General features: G+C 39.8%; 1 protein-coding gene and 1 pseudogene across 1 annotated transcript in view; both read left to right on the top strand.

Annotated features, from left to right (window-relative positions):
* RALYL (RALY RNA binding protein like) overlaps positions 1–26,570 on the top strand; it is a 620,330-nt gene that overhangs the window by 84,471 nt on the left and 509,289 nt on the right. The gene's annotated exons all lie outside the window — the stretch shown is intronic.
* On the top strand, positions 5,256–7,472 carry LOC116817888 (methylosome protein WDR77 pseudogene; annotated as a pseudogene).

Consider the following 26,570-nt stretch of genomic DNA (forward strand, 5'->3'; position numbering starts at 1 on the left):
AATAACACACAGGTTATCAATATTCTTTTGTAATGTATATACATAATGTGTATTAAGAGTTATGAACAAAAACTGAAATTATGACTGCAATGTGTTTACCAGACAAGTCTGGGGAATGAGTAAACTGGTTTCTCGAAGACAAAGAACAAGCTGATGCCTCTAACCAGGTGTTATCAAACTGGCAATTACTGGTCAAGTAGCAGGGCAGGAACAGATCAATCTGCATTTTAGTAAACAACAAGAAATGTCTTTCACCATGAAACTCCATGTCTTCTTCCCCACAGCTGGAATGAAGTTTACCTAGAGGTAACCTTCAAAAAATGCATTTCAAAGGGTAACTGGACTATAAAAATGAGGGGCAAAAGCATCCCAGCTTCATTCTGTGTGTGTGTGTTCCACCTAAGAAAAAAAAGGAACCAGCCCTTTTATTTTGATCATCTATGTTGCTGGGAACATGGGATAAGGATTTTACCTTGAACCAAGTCTAGCTTGTTATACGTTTTATCTATAGAAAGCATTTTATTTATTTCTTTTGTTAACAGTTCTGGCTTTAATGTACTTTGTGTCTATCTCTTTGTAATTAAATAAACTAGTTTTATTTTTAATTTAAATGAAGCCAGTGCCATGTTTTGAATAGAACTGTTCAGTAACTCCTATTAAAATAGTAAAATGTTGAATATTGACTTTTATAGGGGCAATGGACTTTCAGTGTCTGAACTGTCCAGGAGAGGGCTGGACAGTGCAGAACAGACATTTTGTTTTTTTTTGTAAATCTGGGACCGAGTGTGTGTTGTGGTCACCCTGCAAGTAGTAACCAAGGCTGGTGGAAATCAGAGCATGACTGGAGTGTTGCTGACAGGCTGCTGGGGTCAGAGCTGCTGGACCAGGGCTGTAACTATCCACAGATCCTCAGGTGTGACCTGTATGCACTTAGGCAGTTTGTGAGAGGCTCAGATTGGGAGCTACTACAGCAAAAGAATTGTGAAGCATTCAGGGTTGTGGGGCAGGTGGTAACGCACCCCCTCACTGGTCTGGATTGCACCCCAGCACTTCATAAGGTGAAACAACCATTTAAAAACTGTAAATTAAGCTCTGGTTTGTATGGAGAGACATGAGAGCGGGGCAAGGGGTATGCCATAGGTCGTGTACTATTCAGATGTTTGCTTGCATGAATGGTCATGTTTTCCCAGGATTGGATCTACAAGATCAAAGTGTAGGATACAAAGTCAGGACAGATGGGATTTAAACTCTGAGTGTTATACAAGCTGCAGCAATGTTTAGTCTCTAGCAGGGTTTTAGGCCTGATTCTGCCTAAGCCGTGTGCCAAATGTCGCTGATCCCTGGTCTAGCTTATATGATAAACATTATAAGCATCACTTTTATTCCTTTATTTTGATTAAATTTGCAGACGATCAGAAGAATACCTATACTGCACTAAAACCTTTATTTTGAGGAAATAAGAAGGACTGAATTGGATCAGGTTCTTGTGTTAGCCCTCTGCACAGGGATGCATTTTGTCTTTTAGGAGGAGGGAAAAAATGCCAGTTGTAAAAGTTTCTGGGAGAAGAGAGTGTGCGCGCGCGTGTGTGTAGTCAGTCAGTCAGTGAGTATAAATGTCAGGAAACTACAAATTAGAGTTTTCTGTAGGGTGTTCCTTGGGTTTTTTGTTTGTTTTTACATCAGAGGATGACAATCCAAGATTTTAATGAATCAAAAACAAGACAAAATACTTCTGAATCAGTAAGCTGCTCTCCACATTTACAAAGGGATATTTTCTCCAGTTTAAGGGAAAGTCAGTGATTTTATTTTATTTGACTAATTGACCATAGAATTCAGATAACTTTTGTGGGTTTCATTAGGATTTAAAATGAAGAACCAACCCTAATATCTTCACTTCCATGTGAGTCCCAGTCTTATTACATAAAAAAACCATGCTATATTTAAAAAATATGGAATTTCATTTGAAGTACATCTCCAGTGGCAAGATTATTAGTCATGGTAAGAAATAACTTCGTACACAGATTCATTGTTGTTAACAAAGGCATGTTTCAAATAGAAGGCAAGTAATAATATTTTTATCAGTTAAACCCTATATTCAAATGTTTCCTAAGGAGATCTACAAACTATATGAGATACAAGCAAGTATAAGAATCTTTTCATGAACTGCTGTAGTGCAACTTACCTCTTATACAAAATTAATCACCTCATTGACTCTACAGGACTTGATGTGAACATATATTTTTTGTTGGGATCATCTGATATAACTAAAGTAATTAAAGGTGTGACAGCCAGAGAGCAGGACTTGCAGGAAATAATGAAATTTTAGGAGCCAAGAATTTCTGAGAGAAGCCCAATTTGATTTTAAAAACATTTACAAGTAGAATTATTTAAATGAAGGATTAAAGACAGAAGTTGAATCAATGAAAGTTGTTTCATGTATCCTAATTAAAGAGAATCTTGTTTTAGCTGAAAAATTGAAGTACTAAAAAAATCGTGTTGAGAAACAGATATGGTTACTGGATATTAAGGATGGAACTGTACAAGTTCCATCTGTGTGTGTGTTCTTTCTGTTGTGAGAAAGTTTGAACGTGAACCTGTATTACACTATATTCAATCTACTTGTCCTTGTGGAGAAGGGATTCAGGATTGTAGGTTCACCTACTGGTCCTGACATAGGTAGAAATTCAATTGGACCTAAAGACTAAAAAATAAAGCTAGGACTTTATGTTCACAACAACTTTTGTACTGGATACAAAAGGTCACAAATAATGAGACAGAAAAAGGTCTTCCTTCTTGAACAACGAGTGGACATTTTTGCATGACCTACCCATAGATGTTGAAAGGTTGATGCTTGAAGGAAGAGTTCTCTTCTATCACAACAGGACTCTTTCCCACAAACTGCATGTTCTTTTCCATGTTAAGTATTGTGGGGTTTTATTACTATGTTATGTCAAAAAAATCTTTCTGGATACAAAATATTCTGGATTTTGATATGATGAATAGAATAAGTTGATGAGGATCTATTTATGGCTGGATTCTAGCTGTTTACCAGCAGAAATACACTGGAAGGAGTCTTCAGAGAAGTCATGCTCCAGCAGGAGAAATTCCCAGAAGACATTTTAGGTAACTCCAACAAAATTCCTCTTGGTGTCTCATTGGAAAACATGCCACAGCATCAGCACTGAAGCCACAAAAAGTGGCCTAGCATGCACATCCAACTCCACGTGGCCAGGTGGAATAGCAGTGTAGAGAGATAGGAAAGGCTGTAGCCTCACCCTCACCTGCAGGCACTAGCAACTAGCAGTGTCTATGCTCATCAATAAAATATAGTACAGGCTGCGTGAGGACACAACATGAGATGCTCCTTATGACAGAGTTGCCAGGTGTCCAGTTTTCGACTGGAATGCCTGGTCGAAAAAGGAACCCTAGCAGTTCTGGTCAGCACTGCTGACTGGGTTGTTAAAAGTCCAGTCAGCAGTGCAACGAGAATAAGGCAGGCTCACTACCTGCCATGGCTTCGTGCTTCTCAAACTAGCTGTGGCATGTATCCCCTCAAGCTCCTACGCATAGGGGCAGCCAGGGGGCTCTGCATGCTGCTCTCCATTGCAAGCAGCTCGTCCAGCTCTACAGCTCCCATGGGCTGGGAACTGCAGTCAGTGAGAGTTGTGGGACGGCTCCTGGCTGATGTAGCAGTATGCATTGATGCTGCCGGGCCACGCCTGTGACATAGAGCTGGAAGAGGGACATGTTGCTGCTTCCTGAGATAACGATCTTTGAAGTAATGCGCAGTCCTGGAGCAGTCTGCACGCTCAACCTTTGCCTGCTCCCAATTCCCTGAGCCTCCCTCCACACTCTTGAACTTCTTGCATGCTCAGCCAGGCAAGCCCGCTCCTGCACCTCTGAACCTCGCATTTCCAGCCCACGTCGGTGAGAACGCGCCTCGCTTCGCTCGAGGGCCCAGAGCCCTCACCCCCTCCTGCATCCCAACCCACTGTCTCAGGCACGGTGCCCTCTTCGGCACTCTGAAATTTGCGGCTCATTTCTGGCCGCACCCTGGAACCCAAAATCCCCAGGCCGGAAGCTCCTCCGTCCCTTCCTGCAGCCCACCTCCTGAGCGCAGCCTGGTGAATAATTTGAAAAAGGTGAGTGAATAGTGGGGATTGGAGTGTATGTGGGGCGAGCTCAGAGAAGGCGCAGGGCGATGGAGGGCCTCAGAGGAGAGTGATGCAAGATGTCGGTTTTATGTGCAAGTAAAAAGTTGGCAACCCAGTATTATCATAGAACAGCTGGTACCAGGTCAGACGCAAAGGTTCCGGATCAGCGCAGTATCTGCTTGCTTACGACAGTGGCTCTCTCAGTGCCAGGTTGCCCCAGAAGTGAGTGAAAGCAACAGGCAATGATCAAGTGATCTCTCTCGGTCCATCATCGTTCATGCCTCGGTGATGAACGAGAGGTTAGGGACGACGCATTCTCTTTTACTCTTCCTGGGCTAGAGTAGCCATTTATGACTTAGCCACCGATGAATTTATCTAGGTTCTCTGGTTTTAAACGATTGTTATTTAGTCCCAGCCTTTCAGACAATACTCCTCAGGTGAAGGAGTTCCACATAGTTGAGCTGTGTGCTGTGTGAAAAACTTCCTGTCATATTTGTTTTATAACCTGCTACCTATAATTTCATTGTGACCCCTAGTTCTTGTATTATGGAATAAGCCTAAAAAGAACTTTTCCTGTATTTCCACTTTCGTTCCGACGAGTCACTCATGATTTTTATACTTTTTTCATATCCCCCCTAGTCTCCTGCTTTTCCAAGCTGAAGAGCCAGCCTCTTTATCTTTCTTCAATATGAGACCCTTTCCAAACTCCGCCCTCCTAGATTGTTAAGATGTTGGGGTCATGGTCCACTGTCATTTCTTGACCTTTTGCATGCACCACCGCTATTGCGTAGTGTGGCCCAAGTCGCTTAGATATTGTCTTCCTTTTAAGATCTGTTTTAGACCCGGTGAGTGTTCCTGGACTCATCTTACACGCATGAAAATCTCTCCGTGTGTTGTGCTGGCGGACTTGTATGAGTCCCGTTTGACTGTGTTTAGCTCGATAAAGGTGGCGAGATGTCATGATCATCAGTCTTGTGGCTTCCCGGGGAACCTCGCTATTCTCATACTCTCGCGTTTCTGAACTGCGTCCTCTCTAACATCTGGGTGTTGCTATTGCCTTGGCCAACCACCTCCGGCTGCGCAGGCGGGTCCCGCAGAGGCATGTGGATGGGACATATGCTCTCACCGAAGGAGAGGATGAATCCCAACGGAATAGACGTAGAAGAAGATCTGTCCGTGACGCTCTTCTTGCTCGTAGGTAAATTAGCCCTAACACGAGTCTCATCTCCAAATGGTTGATGATGGGCTGCTCTCCAGAGGTACTTTGACGGCTTATTTGGGTCAATGTACTCCCGGTAGATTGCTCACCCTTTACATTATCCACGAGTTCCATCTGTGAATTGCATTTGCCGAGTATTTGTTCTGTCCCTGTCCTATGCGCTGTGTGTCCAGGTCCTTTGATTGACATGTGCAGTAGAACAATGATGACTCCAACAAGAATCTGCTACTTATGTGCATTATGATCTTGTGCCGCCTTGAGCCCCGTGTATGTTCGTCAAGCAACTGTAGTATTCCTCTCCTTATCTCTCTTCTTCTTTCTGAAGCTCTGCCTGCCTGCCTGGCCCTGCGCGTGGAACTGGGAGCATTTCTGAGAATGCCACCATAGAGGTCCTGGATTTCAGTCTCTTCCCTAGCAGCCTAAATTTGGCTTCCAAGACATCTCTCCTACCCTTCCCTATGTCATTGGTACCTACATGTACCATACCACCGGCTCCTCCCCAGCACTACACATAAGTCTGTCTAGATGCCTTGAGAGCTCCGCAACCTTCACACCAGGCAGGCAAGTCACCATACAGTTCTCCCGGTCATCATAAACCCAGCTATCTATGTTTCTAATGATCGAATCACCCATTACTAACACCTGCCTTTTCCTAGCAACTGGAGTTCCGTCCCCTGGAGAGGTAACCTCAGTGCGAGAGGCAACCCCAGCACCAATGGCTAGTTCCTGAAAATGGAATACTGTGGGTAAATCTTGGGCGTAGAGAGAGGTCTGAGATTTAATAAAGAAGAGTCTATCCCATTTAGGAGCCAGAGTGAAGAATATTTTGATTGTAGTAGTCAGTCCTACTCAATAAAAGCTAGTACACAACTAGATAGCTTTGTAAAAAGGCTTCTCAAGAACAAGTTTAAATCTAAACTCACATATTTATGAGGCAAGTATGTCTGATTTTTACAGCTTTGAAAATTGTATTTGTATGAAATCAAGCAATAATTCACATATTAAGCCTAACTTACATTCGATAACAGAAGGATAAGAGTGATATAAATCAATAATAATAATAAAGATTTTGAACATGCTAAATGCTTTGTGGACATTAGCTAATTAATCATACAACACCCCTAGGCAGTAACTAATTAGGGGTCATTAGCCTCACTTTAAAAATAGTGGAACTGAGGCAGAGAGGTGACATGACTCCAAATTCAGCTAGAACCCAGAACTGCAAACAACAAGTTAACTACTTCACATTAACGTAGTCCTCTTTCAGATAGGACTACATTAACACGCTTGAGTGGATGTTGCTGGGTGGGTTCCATTTGGATATTTAAGGATCCAGAATGGGCTCCTAATGAAGGCTTTTGCTCTACTGGAGTTCAGACGGAAGCAGGCGTAGCGGATCTGAAATGTGTAGCGGATAAAGGAATACTAGTGGCCTCAGATTCTGGTGCTGTGGATCTCTGGGAGTTGGATGAGAACGAAACTCTAATAGTGTTTGTAAATATGAGCATGACGACATTGTGACAACAGTGAGCATTTTCACAAACGCCACTCAGGCGGTTAGTGGCAGCAAAGACTTCTGCGTGAAGGTTTGGGACATCCCACAGCAAACAGTGCTGCACTCTTACAGAGCTCATTCCAGCCCAGTGACTTGTGTGGCCTCTTGTCCTGGTAAAGATACCGTGTTCCTGTCCTGTGCTGAGGATGACAGAATTTTACTGTGGGATACCAGATCCCCCAAACCAGCTACTCGAATTGTTTGCAGTGCCTCAGCTTACCTCCCTACCTCAGTTATGTGGCATCCGCAGCAAAGTGACATGTTTGTTTTGGGTGATGAAAATGGGACAGTTGCTCTTGTAGACACGAAGAACCCAGACTTCGCCTTAAGTTCAGGTGTGCACTCCCAAACCATCACTGGGTTTGCATTTTCTACACACAGTTCGCCCCTTCTGGCTTCAATTAGTGAAGACTGCTCGGTAGCTGTTCTTGACTCCAGCCTTTCAGAGGTTTTCAGAAGTCGCTCTCATCGAGACTTTGTGAGAGGCCTATCGTGGTCTCCCTTGAACAAGGCCTTGCTCTCTACAGTTTTAGATACCTTGTAGTTTGTACCAGCTGTGTCCACATGGGGCAGTTAGTGCGCAACGGTTTGGAGTGCTCCGCAGTTCACATCCCCATCGTCCTCTTTGTGGCACAATATAGACAAGTCCTTAGTTTCTCCATCCATACTGTAAAATATCTAGCATCTTAATTCTGGAAAAAACTGACACATTATTTGTTTATATTTAGGGCCTGTAGTCTACTGTAACTATACGATCATATCAAATACCATAGAATTTAGATCATCTTAGGGAAGTAGAAGTCATTAAGCATTGTTGTAGGGCTCTATTTCCTCTTCTCTTTTGCCTCTTACTTGGTTAGTTTTGAAAAACTTGTTAACGATCTTCACCAGTGGAAGAAAACTGGGAGCCGGGATGTTGAGGAAGGAGGGATGAAAAAGGATGGAGGAAGGAAAGAATGGAAGAATACAAGGAAAGACTGAGGAAGAGGAGGAATTAAGGTGGAAAAGGGAAGAAGGCATGGAAAGCAAAAAAGGGGTAGGAAGTAGGTAACTTCAAACTTCTCAGTTACCCATCTGAGGGTTTATAAATTCTTTAAACCATATTTGTCACTACTTTTCATATTTCCTTTTTATTTTTAAACACCATAAACAGCCCAAGTGTTTGTATTAAAATGGGAAGGTCCGTAGTCTCTTGATGAAAGTCCAGTAGTGAAATACTTAGTTTTTTAATACTACTTGCCAATCCTATAGGAGTCCTCCTATAAAATACAAAAGCAATGACTTTAACTGCAGTTATTCATAAATAATAGAAACTCGTCCATGTGTTGGCAAAAGTTATTTCTCAAGGCTAAAGATCTGGCAGTATGACATCTTTTTGTTTTATAATAACATGTGTCTTTGTGATTAAATGATTCCTTTCAAGGACATCTTGGTCATTTGAGGCTTCTTAAATTGTAGGTTTTTTAAGAATAGTTCATAGGAATTCACTGCCAACTTTCAGATCAGACCTAAAACCAATCTTCGGAATGCTTGTAGTCAATGAAGAGCATAAGATGCTTTTTTGGAAGAGTAGGGTTGTAAAGCACCTGGTATGCTAGCCAAATTTCAGTTTGGAAAATTAAAACAACTCACTCTTATTTTAACACCCAGTCATGGTTTTTTTTACCTCCTTTCCTAGGTACTTAAGCATATACCTAACTTAGCAATGTACTCAGAGTTAGAAACATGCTTAATTAGGGCCCTAATCTATTGGTCTAGTCTGTTAAACAGTTGTCACTCTTTACCAGTGGTGGCAATGTAACTTTGTAATATTGAGGCTGTGATTTTGGATGCTTAGTTCAGGGAAGTAAAAAGTTAGGGTTCTCTTAGTAATGTTAACTCAGTCACGTTGCACATCCTTTCTATATTATGGTTAGGGCCCTACCAAATTCACAACCATGAAAACGTGTCACGGACCGTGAAATCTGGTCTCTGGTCTTTTGTGTGCTTTTAGCCTATACTATCCAGATTTCATGGGGAAGACCAGCATTTCTCAAATTGAGGGGTCCTGACTCAAAAGGGAGGTCACAGTGTTATTTAGGGGGGTCGCAGTAGTGCCACCTTTCTGTGCTGCCATCAGAGCTGGGTAGCTTGAGCGGCAGCGGCTGGCTGGGCAACCAGCTCTGCAGGCACCAGTGCAGAAGTATTGGTGGCAATACCATACCATGCCATCCTTTTGCACTGCTGCTGGTGGCGGCTCTGCCTTCAGAGCAAGGCTCCTAGCCAGCAGCTGCCCAGTTCTGAAGGCAGTGCTGCCATGAGCAGTAGCATAGAAGTAAGGGTACCAGAACTGTAACTCCCCACACACAATAACCTTGCAACCCCCTACCCACAACTTTCTTTTGAGTCAAAATCCTACAACTACAATACCATGAAATTTCAAATTTTAATAGCTGAATTCATGAAATTTATGATTTTAAAAATCCTATGACCATGAAATTGACCAAAATGAACCGTGCATTTGGTAGGGTCGTAATTCTGGTGTACGTTTAATAATATAAACTGAAGATCTTGATCCATCAAATACTTAAGTACATATACAGCTTTACTCATCTAAGTAGTCCAGTTAACTTCATCTTTGAGTTATGTATGCACAAGTTAAATACCTTCAGGGTGGGATTCTCAAAAGCACACATTATTGGCCCAATTCTATCCCTACTGAAGTTCATAGTAAAACACCACTTAACTTCCATGGAAGCAAAATTAGAATGATGTTGAACACTTCTCAGAGTATCTTACCATTACATAACTCGAGGGCAGGCAAGTTCAGGCTAAGAGGTGAATTTCAGAGAAAAACACAGAATGTAAATGCGGGGACTGTAATGTAATATTAACTACAGCAGGCACTACCAGGCAATAGCTATAATGGTTTGTCAAGCACTGTGGTATCCTTCAGGATGAATGGCACAGTATAAATGTAAGATCATTATCATTACTTTTTAGTAATAAGGATACAATTAGGAACGGATTGTTTTCCTCCTTGTGGCACCTTCTAACTGAGTGTAACATCTTTGATAAGGTTTGAATTAAATGGCATGATAAATTCTGCAACTTTTGTTAGCATGAAACAAAAAATGTTGTATTTTTTTTTTCAAATAAACTGAAATAGGCTATAATCCTGCAATCAAATCCATGTTTGGAGTGTCGTATCCATGCAACATTGAGGTCAGAGGGGCTCTGTACAGACAGAGGTCTACCTTCATAGGTCCTATGTGTTCCAAGCCATAGTTTGGATAACTGAAAGAAATTCAACGAGGAGTCCTTGTGGCACATTAGAGACTAACATTTATTTTTAAGCATAAGCTTTTGTGAGCTTTTGCCCATATAAATTTGTTAGTCTTTAAGGTGCCACTAGTACCCGTCGTTCTTTTTGCTGATACAGTCTAACACGGTGTGACAAAGTTCCTCCTCTACCTTGGTGGGTCCTGTGCTTATTGGCAGATTTGCTCACCTCAGTGATCTTCCCCTCTGGTGGAACCCACAGTCTGGGTCAACTCCTCCTGTGTCTGATCGGGAGTTGAGAGGTTTGGGGGGAACTCGGGCCCACCCTCTACTCCGGGTTCCAGGCCAGGGCCCTATGGATCACAGCTGTCTATATTGCCTCCTGTAACAGCTGCAAGACAGCTACAACTCCCTGGGCTCCTTCTCCATGGCCTCCTCCAAACACTTTCTTTATCCTCACCACAGGACCTTCCTCCTGGTGTCTGGTAATGCTTGTACTCCTCAATCCTCCAGCAGTACACTCTCTCACTCTCAGCTCCTTGTGCCTCTTGCTCTCAGCTCCTCACACACCCATCTCACTGACTAACTGGGAGGCTTTTAACTAGTTCCAACCAGCCCTTGATTGACTTCAGGTGGCCCAATCAATGCAGCTATCTCCACTGCCTTCTGGAAAGATCTTAATTGGCCCCAGGTGTCTTGATTAACCTGGAGCAACTGCCATTTGGTTACCATGGTACTAGGGATTTGGTTAGCCTGGGGCTAACATACCTGTTCCTTACTACTTTACTGTAGCCATCTGGCCTTGCCCCATCACAACGGCTACCACTCTGAAACCTGAAATAAATTCAGTATTTCTGTAATATCTACGTTTTATTGAAGTTATATGTTAAATGTCAAAAATCCAAATAAATGGACACATTGCAGAGTTTCTGACATAAAATATTAATATGAAATACTTCTTTTGATTGTTCTGCAAATTTAAATGGTGTTTAAGTACATCTGATATTTACTGAAGATTAAGTGGAAGTTACCCTGTATACCCATGCAAGAGCAGAGCTGAAAAACTGTGTATGAGCACAACAAAACTTATTATTAGATGGACATTTAATAGCTATACAAATATATTCTAAAAAATCTTAAGAGATGATATAGCTGCCTTGTAATTGCTGACTACTGTGTAGTTGTAGGTTGAAGATCATGCATGCTTATCAGAGCTTCCATTGACTCAAGCTCATTCTGTTTATTGATTTGCTCAATTACTTTGTAAGATAGCTAATCAGGGATAAATAAAAGTGTAGACTTGTGACACTTAAACTACTCAAAGCTCAAAATTTTGGGGCTGGGGTGAGACCTACTCAAATAAAATGAATTTTATTATACTCCACTGGCATGAATCATGCTAAGGGTGCAATGTTAGTACAGGAGTGCATTCATTATATCATGGATATAAAGAATACAGTGAGAAATTAGCATTCTGACTCATCCTGTGGCTTTCTGAAACAAAAGACTTTATTTCGTATCCAAAAGATAGGGCAAGTGCTCTTCTATATGCTTTTCCCTACTGAGGCTTGACTGAGTGCCTACAGTAGACAGTACAAAAAGCTGCTTGGTTGACAACCCACTCCCTACCCATATCTATGTTTTTTTCCTGTTACTTTAACCTTCTGAAAAACAGTCAAATACATGTAAACATTGTACAGTTAGAACATGGTACTATGAAAGGTTGTCACATAGACCCCTTGGGACTGTCACTTGATGTGCTGAGACTACCTCTGAGCCTGTTTTCCACTGCCAGCTTGGAACTCCAGAATCCTGTCTTGTTGAACCAGACATGCTACTCTGCTGCAGCACAGACCCAGGTCTGGTCCATCCCCCTAGAGCTGCAGACTTTACAGCACCAAGACACCCAGTTCCCAATGGAATCCAAACCCCAAATAAATCCATTTTACTCTGTATAAAGCTTATACAAGGTAAACTCATAAATTGTCCACCTTCTATAGCACTGATAGAGAGCTGTTTGTTCCCCCAGGTATTAATCACTTACTCTGGGTTAATTAATAAACAAAAGTGATTTTATTAGATATAAAAAATAGGATTTAAGTGGTTCCAAGTAATGACAGACAGAACAAAGTAAATCACCAAGCAAAAACATACAAGTTTAAGCCTAATACATTAAGAAACTGTTTTCAGGTAATATCTCACCCTCAGAGATGTTCCAAAAATCTTATTTCACAGACTAGACTCCTCCATAGTCTGGACCCAATCCTTTCTCCTGGTACAGTCCTTGTTAGTTCTAGCAGGCATCTTAGGAGAACAGCAAGGTATTTCACATGACTGGGACCCACTTTGTTCTGTTCCACCTCCTGTTATAGCTTTGGCACAAAGTGAGAATCTTTTGTCTCTCTGGGTCCCCACCCCTCCTTCTAAATGGAAAAGCACGAGATTTAAGATGGATTCCAGTTCAAGTGACATAATGACATGTCACTGTAAGACCTCCTTCTTCATTACCTAGGGGCTGGCTGACAGGTACACAGGAAGGCTTTCAGGAAAACAAACCCATTCACAGTTCATTGATTCTGAAGCACTCTTAATGGCTTCCACTTAATATGTTTATATCAGCAATACAAGTTTATATCTTATTCTTCTAACTCCAGACATAGAAATAATACATGCAAACAAATAGGATGAACACACTCAGTAGATCATAAACTTTGTAAGATACCTTACAAGAGAACTTTTGCATGAAGCATATTCCAGTTATATCATATTTACTCACAAGCATATTTCCATAAAACATTATGGAGTGCAATGTCACACGTACATCACTCACAGTACTTCATTATGAAGGTGTAGTCCAGCAGTCTCAGTGCAGAAATGAGAGCAAAGCATCTCTGATCTATAATCCTGACTGTTACTGACTTGATGTGCATGAGCAAGTCACTGGAAGTCTCTTCTTTAGCTTCATTATCTGTAAAATGGGATATCACTTGTCTAACAGAGCTCTCAAGAATAATAATTAGCAGATTTCAAAAAATGTTTTAGACATTTTTACTTTTAGACACACACACACATCTGGCACTGTGTTAGGTAGGATCAGCGTTCAGAAAGAATAGACTTTTTCATTAGTTTTGAAAGAATTATCAGGATCTTTCACAGTAAGCTAAGACTCTTTATCACATCACACTTGTGTCATTGTCAGTGCTTTGACCATAAGGTTGGGGATCAGTCAACCATAGCAATCTGTCTAGGTCAGCCTGAAGCTGATGGGGTCTAGTGTGTCTTTTTTAGCCCCTTCATCATGTGAGCTGAGTACTCCAGTGCTAGAGAGAGTTTCTCTGAGTTACCTGAGACACTACTATGGCATGCTATTACAGCTGTTTAACCTTTCAGTGACCTGGACCACCTGTATGTGGGATTGCTGTCCTGGCTGGAGGCGTAGAAGGCAGTAAAACACTTTTTAAACACAAAGTACATGAGCCAAGAGAGCTTAACAGAAGTCATTGGAGACAAAAAGTGAAAAATTAAAGCAGCAAGAAACAATTTTGTATTTTTAAAAAATCCTTTATTTAAAATGATTCCTCTGTCTAAAAAACCTTAAAAGTAAGGAACATTCCCACCACTGTCAAAAAGGCAATATGTCATCACTAAAAATGTTAACAAATATTCCAGCATGTCATGTACTTGCACTGATTCAGATGCATTTAATTTTGTTATAACAGTAGGCATTTTTGTGGTCAGCAAATTACTTTCCTGTGCACTATCTTATAGTCTCTCGTTCAACCAGATCTGAAAAAAATATACATGAATTTATCATCTGGAAGAGCCTACACCTGCCACTGATCCATCACTTATAGATGGCATAGGACTCTGAACTAATGGCAAGTTCAAATCCAAATTACTAAAATGACTATAGGCTTCTGTGTATGGCTCACTATGTTTTGTTCCCTGTGGGTTTCATTTGCCTCTGGCTGCATCTGCTGCTGGTACCACTAGGTAATTTAATTCTCCTCTGTTTTGCATTAAAGGATTTTACAGGGGCAGCCAATGTGTGGTAGCTGCCACAAGTAGATAGTTTTTAGAAATCCTAGAAGATTTGAAACTAAATCTAAGACCATCTATTGGAATGGATGTACTCCTTTTAGTACAAAGATACTGGCCCATTCCCATTCACCTTTTAATTACATCAAGACATTTCCATTGAGTACTTCTGCACATTTTCTTCCATCTATTTGTAAATATTTTTGTGGGCAGACCTCATTTTATAAATTCAGAATAATTTGGAACTTGTCTCTGATTCAAAGGAACCTGGATAAGTCTAGGAGATCTTACTTAATAAAAGCCAGGAAATTTATAACTTTGGGGTTTTCTAGTGCTGTATCCTTGTATTTAACTCAGTTGGCTGTACCAAGAATGTATGATTGTGATTGGCATGTGTCTGAAGAATGACAAGAGGAAAGTTAGCCTCTCCTTTGAAAGGTTTGATGGAATCATTCAGGAATATCAAATGATGCCTTAGCTCCCCATAATCATGCTTCCTAGAAGATGCATTATCTCTCTAATGCACTTGAATAGCCCCAAGCACTGAAATAGCTGTGTGTTTCACAGTCAGTAATGCATTTGTTCTCAAGCATTAAGAATCCCCATTTACAGCCAGGAAGCTGAGGCCCAGACAGACTATGACTTGGCCAAGGTCATGCAGGAAGTCTGTGGTAGAGCAGGGAGTTGAATCTAGGTCTTCCAATTCCTAGGTTATTTCCCTAGAAGCTGGACCATCCTTTTTTATGATGCTCATTTAGAGATTTAGCAATTCTTGTATTCAGTTTTTTAAAAAGCCACACCCTATTTTTCTCTTTTAGTTGAGCATAAACAGAGAGGAGTAGATTCACCTTCAGCCAGACAACTAGGATTAGAATGAGGTTGTAAAGTTCTTTATCTAAATGAAGTATGGAGGATTTTCCTCCCCAGGGTACTAGATACGAGAAGTCTGGATCAGGGGCAGCTGAAATCTCCACTAAGGGAACAATTCCAGACAAAAGGCAACCTTGGCTGTTTCACACTGAATGTCCAGTTAGAACTGAAGAACACTGTCTATTAAAATGGAGCCCAAAGCCAAACAGATTATTTGTCAGTTCATTAAGATCAAAATTTTCAAAAGTGGCTACTCATTTTGAGTGTCTCTACTGAATACACAGGCTCTTAGAGCTTCTGATAATTCAGCCCTTATAGTGTCTCTAAAGGCACATCTACGCTGCAGTTGGAAGGGTGCTAGCAGCTCGTGTAGGCGTTTCTGCATTCCCTTCAATTTGGCAAGCACAGCTAAAAATAGCAGTGAAGACACAGTGCATGGGTGTGAGCTGTACAAGCCTGGCCTAGATATGTCTTCACATCTTAGCTTACACCAGAATTTGTGCTGCTCTGCTCTTTTGAGCCATGCTAGGTAGATTAAGATTAAAGGTATCTTGGGTGTGCCTACACGAACTGTAATCATACATCTGACAACAGTGTAGATTTACCTTAGGGGAACCTAAAATGTCTGACTTCTTAAAATCTGGCTGTAAGCTATTACGAAATGATTATAGCAGAGTGGAGGGCACCACAGGAAACATGGTGACTGTACAAGAAGCATACAAATTATTGGACTATGAAGCTTACCCAGAGGCTTGGAAAGATACCATAGCTGTTTGACTATGTCTGCATCAGTTTCACACCCATATCATGGAATTTACTTTGAGAGATACTATAGAAAGGACAGTAAGGTGCCACTATAACTGTTCTGTCTAATAGCACATCATCATTGCAGCAATAAAAAATCTGACTTGTGGTAGCTGGACACTGTCTCTGGAGCTCAAAGTATTTCCATTGTGAAATCATAGTTTATACTTGAAACCAAGAGTTTGCTTTCACTTTGCACTAACACATTTTATGTTAGGGTTAGGATCTCCAGAGTCCTCTGGTTCCAGAGGATTAATATATCAATTTACATATGTTTTTGTAGTCAGCACCATCATCGACTCATGAAGCAATTGTAGCATAGACATGCTCAAAATAAGAATTGGGATGTGGACAAACACTTGATCATATTATTGCCATGGCCCAGTGACTATGTTCCGGAAAGTATGCCTCTTGGTCATTGCAGTGATTTACAAAAAAATGAACTGCTCTGTGCTTACTCTCTGAGGGTACTGAAGATCACGAACTAAGAGGTGTGTGGAAAGGTGACTTGCCTCTGTGTAAACAAGATGAGAGCTAGCTTCTCCTTATCATGTTGTTAAAATTCTCCTTAGAACGTTGAACACTGAGGCTGGGTTAGTCAGTGGTGCCTAAATGAGCCAGATGCCCAAATCCAGTGAAAGTCAATTGCACACCTAACTCCCTTGCAGTCCTTTAAAAAACGCAGACTAAAATGAACAAATCTCTGGGTTACATTTTGAGTAAAACTCTAGCAGGTATTTGCATTGTAGCCCAGACATGCTCAGTCTGAGACTGGCATGATATTCAGGGTGTTCTCCAGTATGCAAAGATTATACAATCTTGGGCTAAAGATAGCAAGACATCTGGGAAGGCAGTAAACCACCATTCCCTTGCTAATCTTTCCAGCTCCACCGAATAAGCGTTCAGATTATACATTGACAGGTGCTGTAGAAAACCCTTAATTAATAAGAGAACAATCCCCAGAGCCCCCAAAATAATGGCACTCCCTTTGCTTGCTGAGGGTGCAGACTGGTGCCAATAGGAAAAAGGTGAGGAAACTGAGGTTCAGATTCCTTGAATTTAAACCTGTGCAACTCCAGAAGTTAGTCCATTTCCAGTCCTGGAGAACCAAACTGCAGGGTTTCGTTTCCAAACCCCTTCACAAATGAAAATCTGCAAGCTTTACGCAGACCTCATTTCAGGTCTTCCCTGTTATTGCTGTCCAGGATGATGGGTACATCGGTGATGAGTGGTGTAAAATGGCTAATTCATATCAGTATCTTCTTTTACATACTGAATTTACTGATTCATAGTTTTTCTCAGAATAGGAGTGGTATTTTTATTTATTATTAATTTATTAGCCACCAGGAGACATGTCATGTATTCTACATATAGCAAAAATAATTCAGTAAAAGCAATATCTCTCAAAAATCATTAGTTCTGATTCAGTACAGTATTTAAGTATGTGCTTAACTTTAAGGACATGAATAATCCCAGCCCTCTTCAGCAAAATACATAAGCACATGCTGAACTTCAAGCACTTGTTCAAATGCTTTGCTGAATGTAATTAGAGAGAGCTACAAGATAAATATATCTATTTGCAATTCAAGCTTTTGCTTTTTGAGCCTTGTTTTAAGGAAAAAGTTAGAGGGAGGGAGATTTGGTTGACAAGGGTAAATCAGGAGATTATAGCCCCCTAAGAAGGGATGAGCATTGTCTGATACTCCAATTAATCTTTACTTCCCTGTAATGTGCAGATAACTGGAGGTGTATTTTGGTTTTGCTAACATTGGAATCTTTGCTGTGCCAAAGCTGACCCTCTGAAGTACAATTTAATGTTGCATTTATTTGTTTATTAGAGGAGTTTAATTTTTAGGGTTTTTTTTAAATACCTTGGTAAAGGGAGATATATCGCATCAGAAATTAATTAATTCTCAGTGAGAACTTAGTCTTGTCATTTCTGTTACCGAAAGGGCTTTGTTGAATGCCTGCTCTCTGCTACCTTCCGCTATGGAAACAAGTTTAGCTCAGCAACTCTTGAGGGCCTCAATAAAACACTCACCTGTATAGAACATTCAATTTTTTCCAAAGGCATGAGTATAACTGTTTAAATCACATAATCCATGACTCCAGCCAGAGAAGGACAGAGTTGTTAATAACCCATACAAAACATCAGATGGCACTGGGCAATGCACACTCAATGGAACTCTTTTCGGTTTGCCAGAAAGGTCGGAATACCTAGTGAAACACATTCATTTAGAGAGAGAAATGTACACCGTAGGTAGGCATGAAATGTCTTCTGATTTTGAATAGTGGGGATTTATGAAATAATCATATCACCTCTAAAAGGAGAAAGTACCAATGAAAGCAACTCTGATATCAGTCCAAGCACCGTTTGATTCATATTTCGTGAAACCTGGTTAAGAGAGGTCTTTGGAAAACATGCTATTACTTATGTGAAGGGGCTGGAAATATAATGTACCAAATTTGACAATGTCATGTAGTTGGTAGCTCCACATGCATGTTTATCAGTCCTTATTTGGACCAGAAAAGAACACGAGCATGGGACCTTAAGCTGCATGTATCACACTATAGTGTCATACCACTTCCATTTCAGACACATTTTGTGCAGACCTGAGCCTTCTCACAGGTTGCCACTGGTAGGCTTTGGTTGGGCTACTTAGAGTGTAGGTAAACGCCAAGTTAATTTACAAAACAACAGTTGCATTATATGAAAATAGACAGTCCTGTGAATGCTAGTTTCTGAAATGGAAATATAGGATCAGCCTTGCTATAACTATGGTTTACTTAAGCTTTTTTTTCTGGTATTCATTAAAAGAATGCTTGTAGTGCAGCTGGGAATGTTGTTACAAACAGATGAGCACATCTCAAATGACTGACATTTTTAAAAATAAACATGGAAGCCTTTGACCCAGAAGAGGCGGCTGCTATTGCACATGCTGATGTAATGGGCTCAATTCTGATTCCAGTGGAGTCAGTGCAAAAACCACTCAAGGAGCTTGGTGTGAGAGTGACTAACTTAAAGGTACATCCGGAGAGTACAGATAATACTAAATAAATGTATACATATTTCAAAGGGAGATGTATTACTTTGTTTGGCAGGATTCAGGGATGTTACTCATTTGTTTGTATCTGTTTAAAGAATATAAATATAGCTAAAAATATAACTATAAATATGCATCTAGTTATTTCATTGATTTTTTTTCTGCCTTTTTATCCTCACTTTTCTTGTCTGCTGATTTCTGTGAAACTCTCTTTTGGCTAATGAATATAGTTGAAAAAGAAAAGGGGAAGTTGCTGGACTAGAAGTTTTCACAATCTCTATTTTTTTTATTATTATTATTTTTTGTGGCCAATCTGCACTCTTCATTTGACCAGCCTGGAACCAAAGGACATTCCCATTTTCAACTTGAGTGACTTGACAGCACCTTCCAATAGTCTCAATGATTTCTGACGTCTATCAGAGTCTACTTCTTGCTGCTGTATTTTTAGCATATTATATTTTCCAGTGGGTACTTGAGCTGAAACACCACTGGTATAAATGAGAAGGTGCCACTGTTAGGCCATTCACTGATGCTCCACAGATTCGGAATTCACTTCCAGTCTTAGTCTGAAATAGTCTGAACCTGATGATCTACAGAACATGCTGCAAAGTGTATGTATCTTCCTCAGGTACTTGAAAATGGCGGAGAATTGAAAGAGTGATGAGCAGTTGAGGAGAGAATGATTTGAGAATCTAAGTTGTCTGGTGATGAGGTATATTGAATTGGACTGCTGCACTGTACTTCAGTTTTAGCATTATTTTTAAGGTATTTTTAATTGTATCCAAGGACCTAAAGGGTGTGGATAAGTGCCCTGTCATAACACTTGTATAAATCCAGATAGACACATCCATAAATATAATCCTCCATCACTCTTAATTGCCCCTCTTGATTCGAACCCCTCAACAACCTTAATTTTGCCGTTTGTTTTGTTCTGTCATGAAAATGTGTTAGTTGTATACTGTATATTTACACATGTGTTTAACAAATATTTGAAAAGGAATCGATTCCCTGGCTCCATTAAATGTCAGAATTTAATATGTTGGAGGAGTAAAAAATATTTTCTGACTGTTTTGTCTATTTGATATTTTATAATATCTTGGGCATATCAAGGTTTATATCTGTTTAAATATAAGCCTTATATCAGGTTTGTATGAATATATGTAGATCTTGCAAGATTATGGTTAACTATTGTGTCACAACTGATAAATATTTCCTGTAATGCTGGATAAATATTTCCTGTAATATTTCCTGTAGGCAGACCACAGGCCAAATCTGGACCACTAGATGCTTTTGAAAGGTCTGTGAAATCTTTTTTTTTTTTTTTTTTTTTTTCCTCTGGAGTCTGGACCTTGATTATACCTTGACCAAGAAATTGGGACTTTGACAAAAAATAATTGATTATCCCTCCTGTACAGAGTAGTGTTATACTAGGATAGTGCTGGAGAATATTGGAAATAGATATTTGTAATGAGATATGGGATTTTGCAGTCTTCCTGTGGCAGACCTTGACCTGGAGAAGTGCTTAATCCATGTAGACTTTGAACCATGTGTGATTCACAAAGTGAACACCAGGAGTTGGCAACAAACCAACCATTTTTGTTCTGAGTTTTACCCTTGAGAGGGGGGAAGGAACAGGGAAGCAGCAATGCCATCTGGCCAAAGGTGGGAGTGGGACAGGGAGGAGGTGGCCAGGCACAGCACATGATACATACATATTTTCGCATCCCCTACAGTCTGCCCTCCCAGCTTCTCAGTGAAGGAATCATCCCCATTTTTATCCGAAACAGAGCCAGGCACATTGTTGACACTCATCAAATAACAAAAATAATAGCTGGCTTACCTAGCCTGTGCATAGGGCCCCCAGTGAGGCACTTGAATAGAAACGCTAGTCACTACCAACCAAAAGAGCTTGACATTAATTACAATGGGAAATTTAAATCTCAGGACAGTGATTTTAATCATGCATAATAAAATATAATTTTCACTGTTGCACTTGCAACTCACCACCAGACATAAATGCTAGGTTATGACTCAGTAACTATTATGATTTAATCACTAGGGTGAATTAACAGAAAGCTTTTGCAGAAACTACAGTTTGCTACAGCAGCACTATAATTGTCCTTTAGTATGTTCTTCTGAAATTCCCAACTTTAATGTATATACTATATAGCAGCTTCACATGCTGTAAGGCTGCACTCTTTCCCTGGCTATTATGGGAGTCCTACTGTGGTTCTATAATTAAGAAAAATGCCCTGCATTTTTGACCTTTTGATTTTGAAGTCCATTTGTCTTTAAATAAAAGAATGGTGTGTGAACGGGTGAGTTATTAAATCTTTGACGGTCTTCCTGAAGCAACCTCACTGAATTTCACAAAATCCTAGAAGAGAAAAGAGAACTGGCCATGAAAGGCAGGTGCACATAAAATCAAACAAAAAAGATGAGCTAATCGAGGCAAGGCCATAATTTTATATGGAACTAGTAGTAATATACTGAGAGCCTGAACCAATACTCATTGAAGTCAACGAGTCTTTCCGTTGACTTCAATAGATGTGGATCATGATCTAATGCAGCACAAGAAAATCAGTTTGATGGAAAACATGCCAGCAGAAGAGTATCTTGAGTAATTCAGAGGCTCATTAACCCTTACAACAGAACTAAAAATAAACCCGAGGGCTCTCAGGATGGTCCAGCATCTTTAGATCTATGAACCTGTCAGTTTTCTATTAAAAATGGTTTTCTGTTAAATTTTCTTTTAAACCAGCCTTTCAAGAGCTCTTCATATAGTTCTCATAGACTGTTAATACACAATGAGCATTCATTGTGCCAACACTAATCTGGCAGACATTACACTTCAAATAATTGCTGCCTGCCTTAATTCCTGGTTTGTCCTTTTGTAAGCATTAATTACATATGTCAACAAAAATCAGTTTAGAGTAAGATAATTGCAGGTATGGAAAAAGGTTACTCTTAGCAAATATGTACTTGAAAGATAATGTCTTCATACTATTAGAGTTTCATTTGCTTCACAAGCTTTGGTATAGTTTGTAGTGGAGTCTCTTAGGCTTAAATACATTAATGAAATGGAATTCCCTGATCAAGTAAGCTAAAGGATTTCTGATTTTTGCAATAAGTAACATGCAGATATTTGTTAATATTTAGGGATAAACATTACACAAACTTTTTAGATGTTTAGCGCAATTTTTGTTCTAGGTTGTCTGAATATTACTGTATATTGGGTTTCATACATAGCATGAATTTTGTTGAATTCTATTACTTTTCCATTAGATTAAGTTCAATTTGTCTAATCTGCAACAATTTATAGAAGGATTTCCAGTGCCAGCCAAGTGGTTCAGAGGAGGTTAACAATATCTTCAGCTTGTATTTCATGGGTTCTTGGCCTTCTGTTAGATTTTTCTTGGGGGTTTTGTGGGTTTTTTTAAGATGACTTCTTCCAGAGCACCGTGGATTGCCAATTTGGTTATAGTTTTTTTTTTTTTAATTCATCTGTTATATATCCTTCCACTGAAGACAAGCTATCAGTATGACTCACACTTAAAAATCTTAACTGGCGTAGCTGACCTGAGGCTGAAAATGAAAACAGGCTTCCCACTGCAGCTGGGAAAAATTGGACCAGTTTTCTTCTCCTGCATTGCTTATCTTCTCTCTTGTTCAGCTCAGCCATTTGCATCCTGAAACATAGGAGAATATGCAACTGCTACTTGGCAGTTTTAAAAGAAAACTGCAAAGAGAAGTGTTGTCATAGATTGCTGGGACGTGCTTCAGTAAAAGCTCTAAGACCTCATATGTTAAGGTACATAACTATGGGCTTTATTGAAGTTATACGAATTTTATGATACTAACTAAAATTCCAAAGTTCTTTTCCTGCATGTCATGGCCTCAGTCTAAAGCACTGAATGCCCTTCAGGTGCAGGGAGAAGGTTTCTTCTTTGTTTTTTCCTAAGTCCTGGTCAGAGACCATATCAATTACCATTTGAACCTCATGTTGGATATGGACTTATGTGTTAATTAGTCAATTAAACTTCATTTGTGTGGGCCTTTATTTTTTTTACTAAGGCTGCCAGAGAATAAGCTTTTTCCTATTCTGTTTGATTAAAATATTAACTGTGCGTTGGGGAATAGAACCTATCTGCTTATTCACATTTGTTTGAAACCTGTTAGTAGCATAGTCTGAGCAAATGAAAAAGCCTGTTTGAGCCACTTCTCAACTTTTATTTAAACTGTTGAAATATCCCAATGCAACCTATTAAATACCGAAGGACAGAATATTGATTAAAGTGAAATGAATGGTAACATTTTATATAAGTAATGTATATCTGTTTATAACTTATGAATGTATAAAATCTCTGGTTAAGATCCTCTTAGGTTTTAAAGTTATGGGGGAATTCTTAAAGAAAAAATACTTTTATCTACCAAAATCATCCACTGATGCAGTGCATTAATAAAATATCGTACTTTTTTAAAAGATTGATAATTAGTTGTCAGCACTTAACCAATGGCAGCTGTAGAGAATATATTTTTCTTTTATTTTATTCAGATAATATTAACAGTTAGATTTAGAAGCATAATTAGTGTAACTAGGACATGATGATTCATGCTGTTATTGATTTTGTTGCAGCCAGCTTTATACTTCTGTGCCAGCATCGTTGATTATTTTGTGCCTGATGGTATAAAGTACTTAAATCAAATTCCTGTCTAGACAGTAACATCTTTGATAAAATGTTTAGTAAGAATGTTTATGGCCTGAGAATTTTCAGAAAGAGCATAATGAATGAAGCTTAGTTTTACTAGTTTTTGTTTTTATTTGTAAGTGTAAAGACAAGAAATGAAAATATGACATGGTTCCCCAACATGCCAGTTCTGAATAATCTGGTTTTAAATGTGTAAGAGTACATTTATGCAACTGGATAATTATCATCTGTTATGTTTACTAATCTTAAACCTGATGCAAAATTTTTTTGTTGGGAGTGGAAGGGGGCTGTAAGTAGTGATGTTTTAAAAGCTACATCTGTCATCAGCAGGAGTTTAGCTGGCAACAAAATTTTTCATGACAGTCATCTTGAACTAAAAGAACTGATATTTTTTAATATAATATTACTGCCGTTAGTGGGTGGGAAAGGGAAGAAGAGCCAGATGGTCCTTTTATGTGGGGGAAAACCCTGGCAGACACTAAATTCTGAAAATACGCACAGGTTGCCTGTTCCAGCAAAATGACCTGTGAGCCACCCAGTTTATAAAATCCATGAATAAGGATTCTGTAGAGCCACTTTGATGGAAACTCCATGTCTCCTCACTCCAGTTCCCTGACATTGTGGCTACTAACCTACTACCATGTTTTTCACAAAACCACAGTGTGAGTAGGTACAGCACACTTGTGTGGTATGGTCCATATAGAGAACTGATTAAGAGTCTGAAAATGAGCAAGGGTTAGAATATAAATGGTAACATCTGTGGTTTCAATACAAGTTTCCGTTAAGTTCTTAGAATCAGAATCAGAGGGTTAGAAGAGACTGCAAGAGGCATCTAGTCTAACCCTTTGCCAAGATGTAGGATTTGTTGTGTCTAAATCATCCAAGACAAATAGTTCCAGCCTCCTTTTGAGAACCTCCAGTGAAGAAGCATCCACAACCTCCCAAGGCAGCCAGTTCCATTGTCCCACTGGTCCTACAGTTAGGAAGTTTTTCCTGAGATTTAATCTAAATCCACTGTGCTGTAGTTTGAACCCATTGCCTCTTGTCCTGCCCTCTGTGGCAAAAGAGAACAACTTTTCTCCATCTTTTTTGTAGCAGCATTTCAAATATCTATCATATCCCACCCTTAATTTCCTTTTTTTCTCAAACTAAACAAACTCAGTTCCTTCAGCCTTTGCTCATATGGCTTGCATTCCATCCCTTTGATCATCTTTATCACTCACCTCTGGATTTGGCTTTAATTCCCTAAGTGTAGCACCTTGCATTTGTCTTTGTTGAATTTCATTTTATTGTCTATAGCTCAGTTCTCCAATTTATCAAGATCTCTCTGAATTTTCGCTCTATCCTCCAAAGTATTGGCAACCCCCACCACAGCTTTGTGTCATCTGCAAACGTGATCAGTGTACTCTCTGTACCTACATCAGATTACTAATTAAAATATCAACCAGCACCAGACCCAGAACAGATCCCAGTGGAACCCCACCTGAGACCTCCCTCCAATCCAATGTCATTCCATTAATAGATACTTTTTGCAGTTTTTTAACTAATTATGTAGCCAGTTAATGGTAGTTCTGTTGAGCCTGCATTTTTCCTGTTTACTTATCAGAATGTCTGATAGACTGTAAGGTCAGAAGGGACCATTATAATCATCTAGTCTGACCTCCTGCACAATGCAGGCCACAGAATCTCACCCACTCACTCCTGTAACAAACCCCTAACCCATGTCTGAGTTATTGAAGTCCTCAAATTGTAGTTTAAAGACCTCAAGATGAAGAGAACTCTCTAGCAAGTGACTCGTGCCCTACGCTGCAGAGAAAGGCCTCTGCCAATCTCCCCTAGAGGAAAATTCCTCCCTGACCCCAAATATGTGATCAGTTAAACCCTGAGCATGTGGACAAGACTCACCAGCCAGCACCCAGGAAAGAATTATCTGTAGTAACTCAGATCCCACTCCATCTAACATTCCATCACAGACCATTGGGCATATTCACCCGCTAATAATTAAAGATCAATTAATTGCCTAATTAGGCTATCCCATCATACCATCCCCTCCATAAACTTATGAAGCTTAGTCTTGAATCCAGATATGTCTTTTGCCCCCACTACTTCCCTTGGAAGTCTGTTCCAGAACTTCACTCTTCTAATGGTTAGAAACCTTGGTCTAATTTAAAGTCTAAACTTCCTAGTGTCCAGTTTATATAATTTGTTCTTGTGACTACATTGGTACTAAGCTTAAATAATTCCTCTCCCTCCCTGATAATCATCCCTGTAATATATTTATAAAAAGCAATCACATCTCCCCTCAGCCTTCTTTTGGTTAGGCTAAACAAGCCAAGCTCTTTGAGTCTCCTTTCATAAGACAGATTTTCCATTCCTCGGATCATCCTAGTAGCCCTTCTCTGTATCTGTTTCAATTTGAATTCATCCTTCTTAAACATGGGAGACCAGAACTGCACACAGTATTCCAGATGAGGTCTCACCAGTGTCTTGTATAATGGTACTAACACCTCCTTATCTCTTCTGGAAGTACCTCGCCTGATGCATCTCAAGACCACGTTAGCTTTTTTCACGGCCATATCACATTGGCAACTCATAGTCATCCTGTGATCAACCAATACTCCAAGGTCCTTCTCCTCCTCTGTTACTTCCAACTGATGCATCCCCCGCGTATAACAAAAATTCTTGTTATTAATCCCTAAATGCATGACTTCTCACTATTAAACTTCATCCTATTACTTTTACTCCAGTTCACAAGGTCATCCAGATCTTCCTGTTTGATATCCCGGTCCTTCTCTGTGTTAGCAATACCTCCCAGCTTTGTATTATCCACAAACTTTATTAGCACATTCCCACTTTTTGTGCAAAGGTCAGTAATAAAAAAATTAAATAAGATTGGTCCCAAAACCGATCCCTGAG

The sequence above is a fragment of the Chelonoidis abingdonii genome, chromosome 2 (assembly GCF_003597395.2).
Source record: "Chelonoidis abingdonii isolate Lonesome George chromosome 2, CheloAbing_2.0, whole genome shotgun sequence".
Taxonomy (NCBI): Eukaryota; Metazoa; Chordata; order Testudines; family Testudinidae; genus Chelonoidis; species Chelonoidis abingdonii.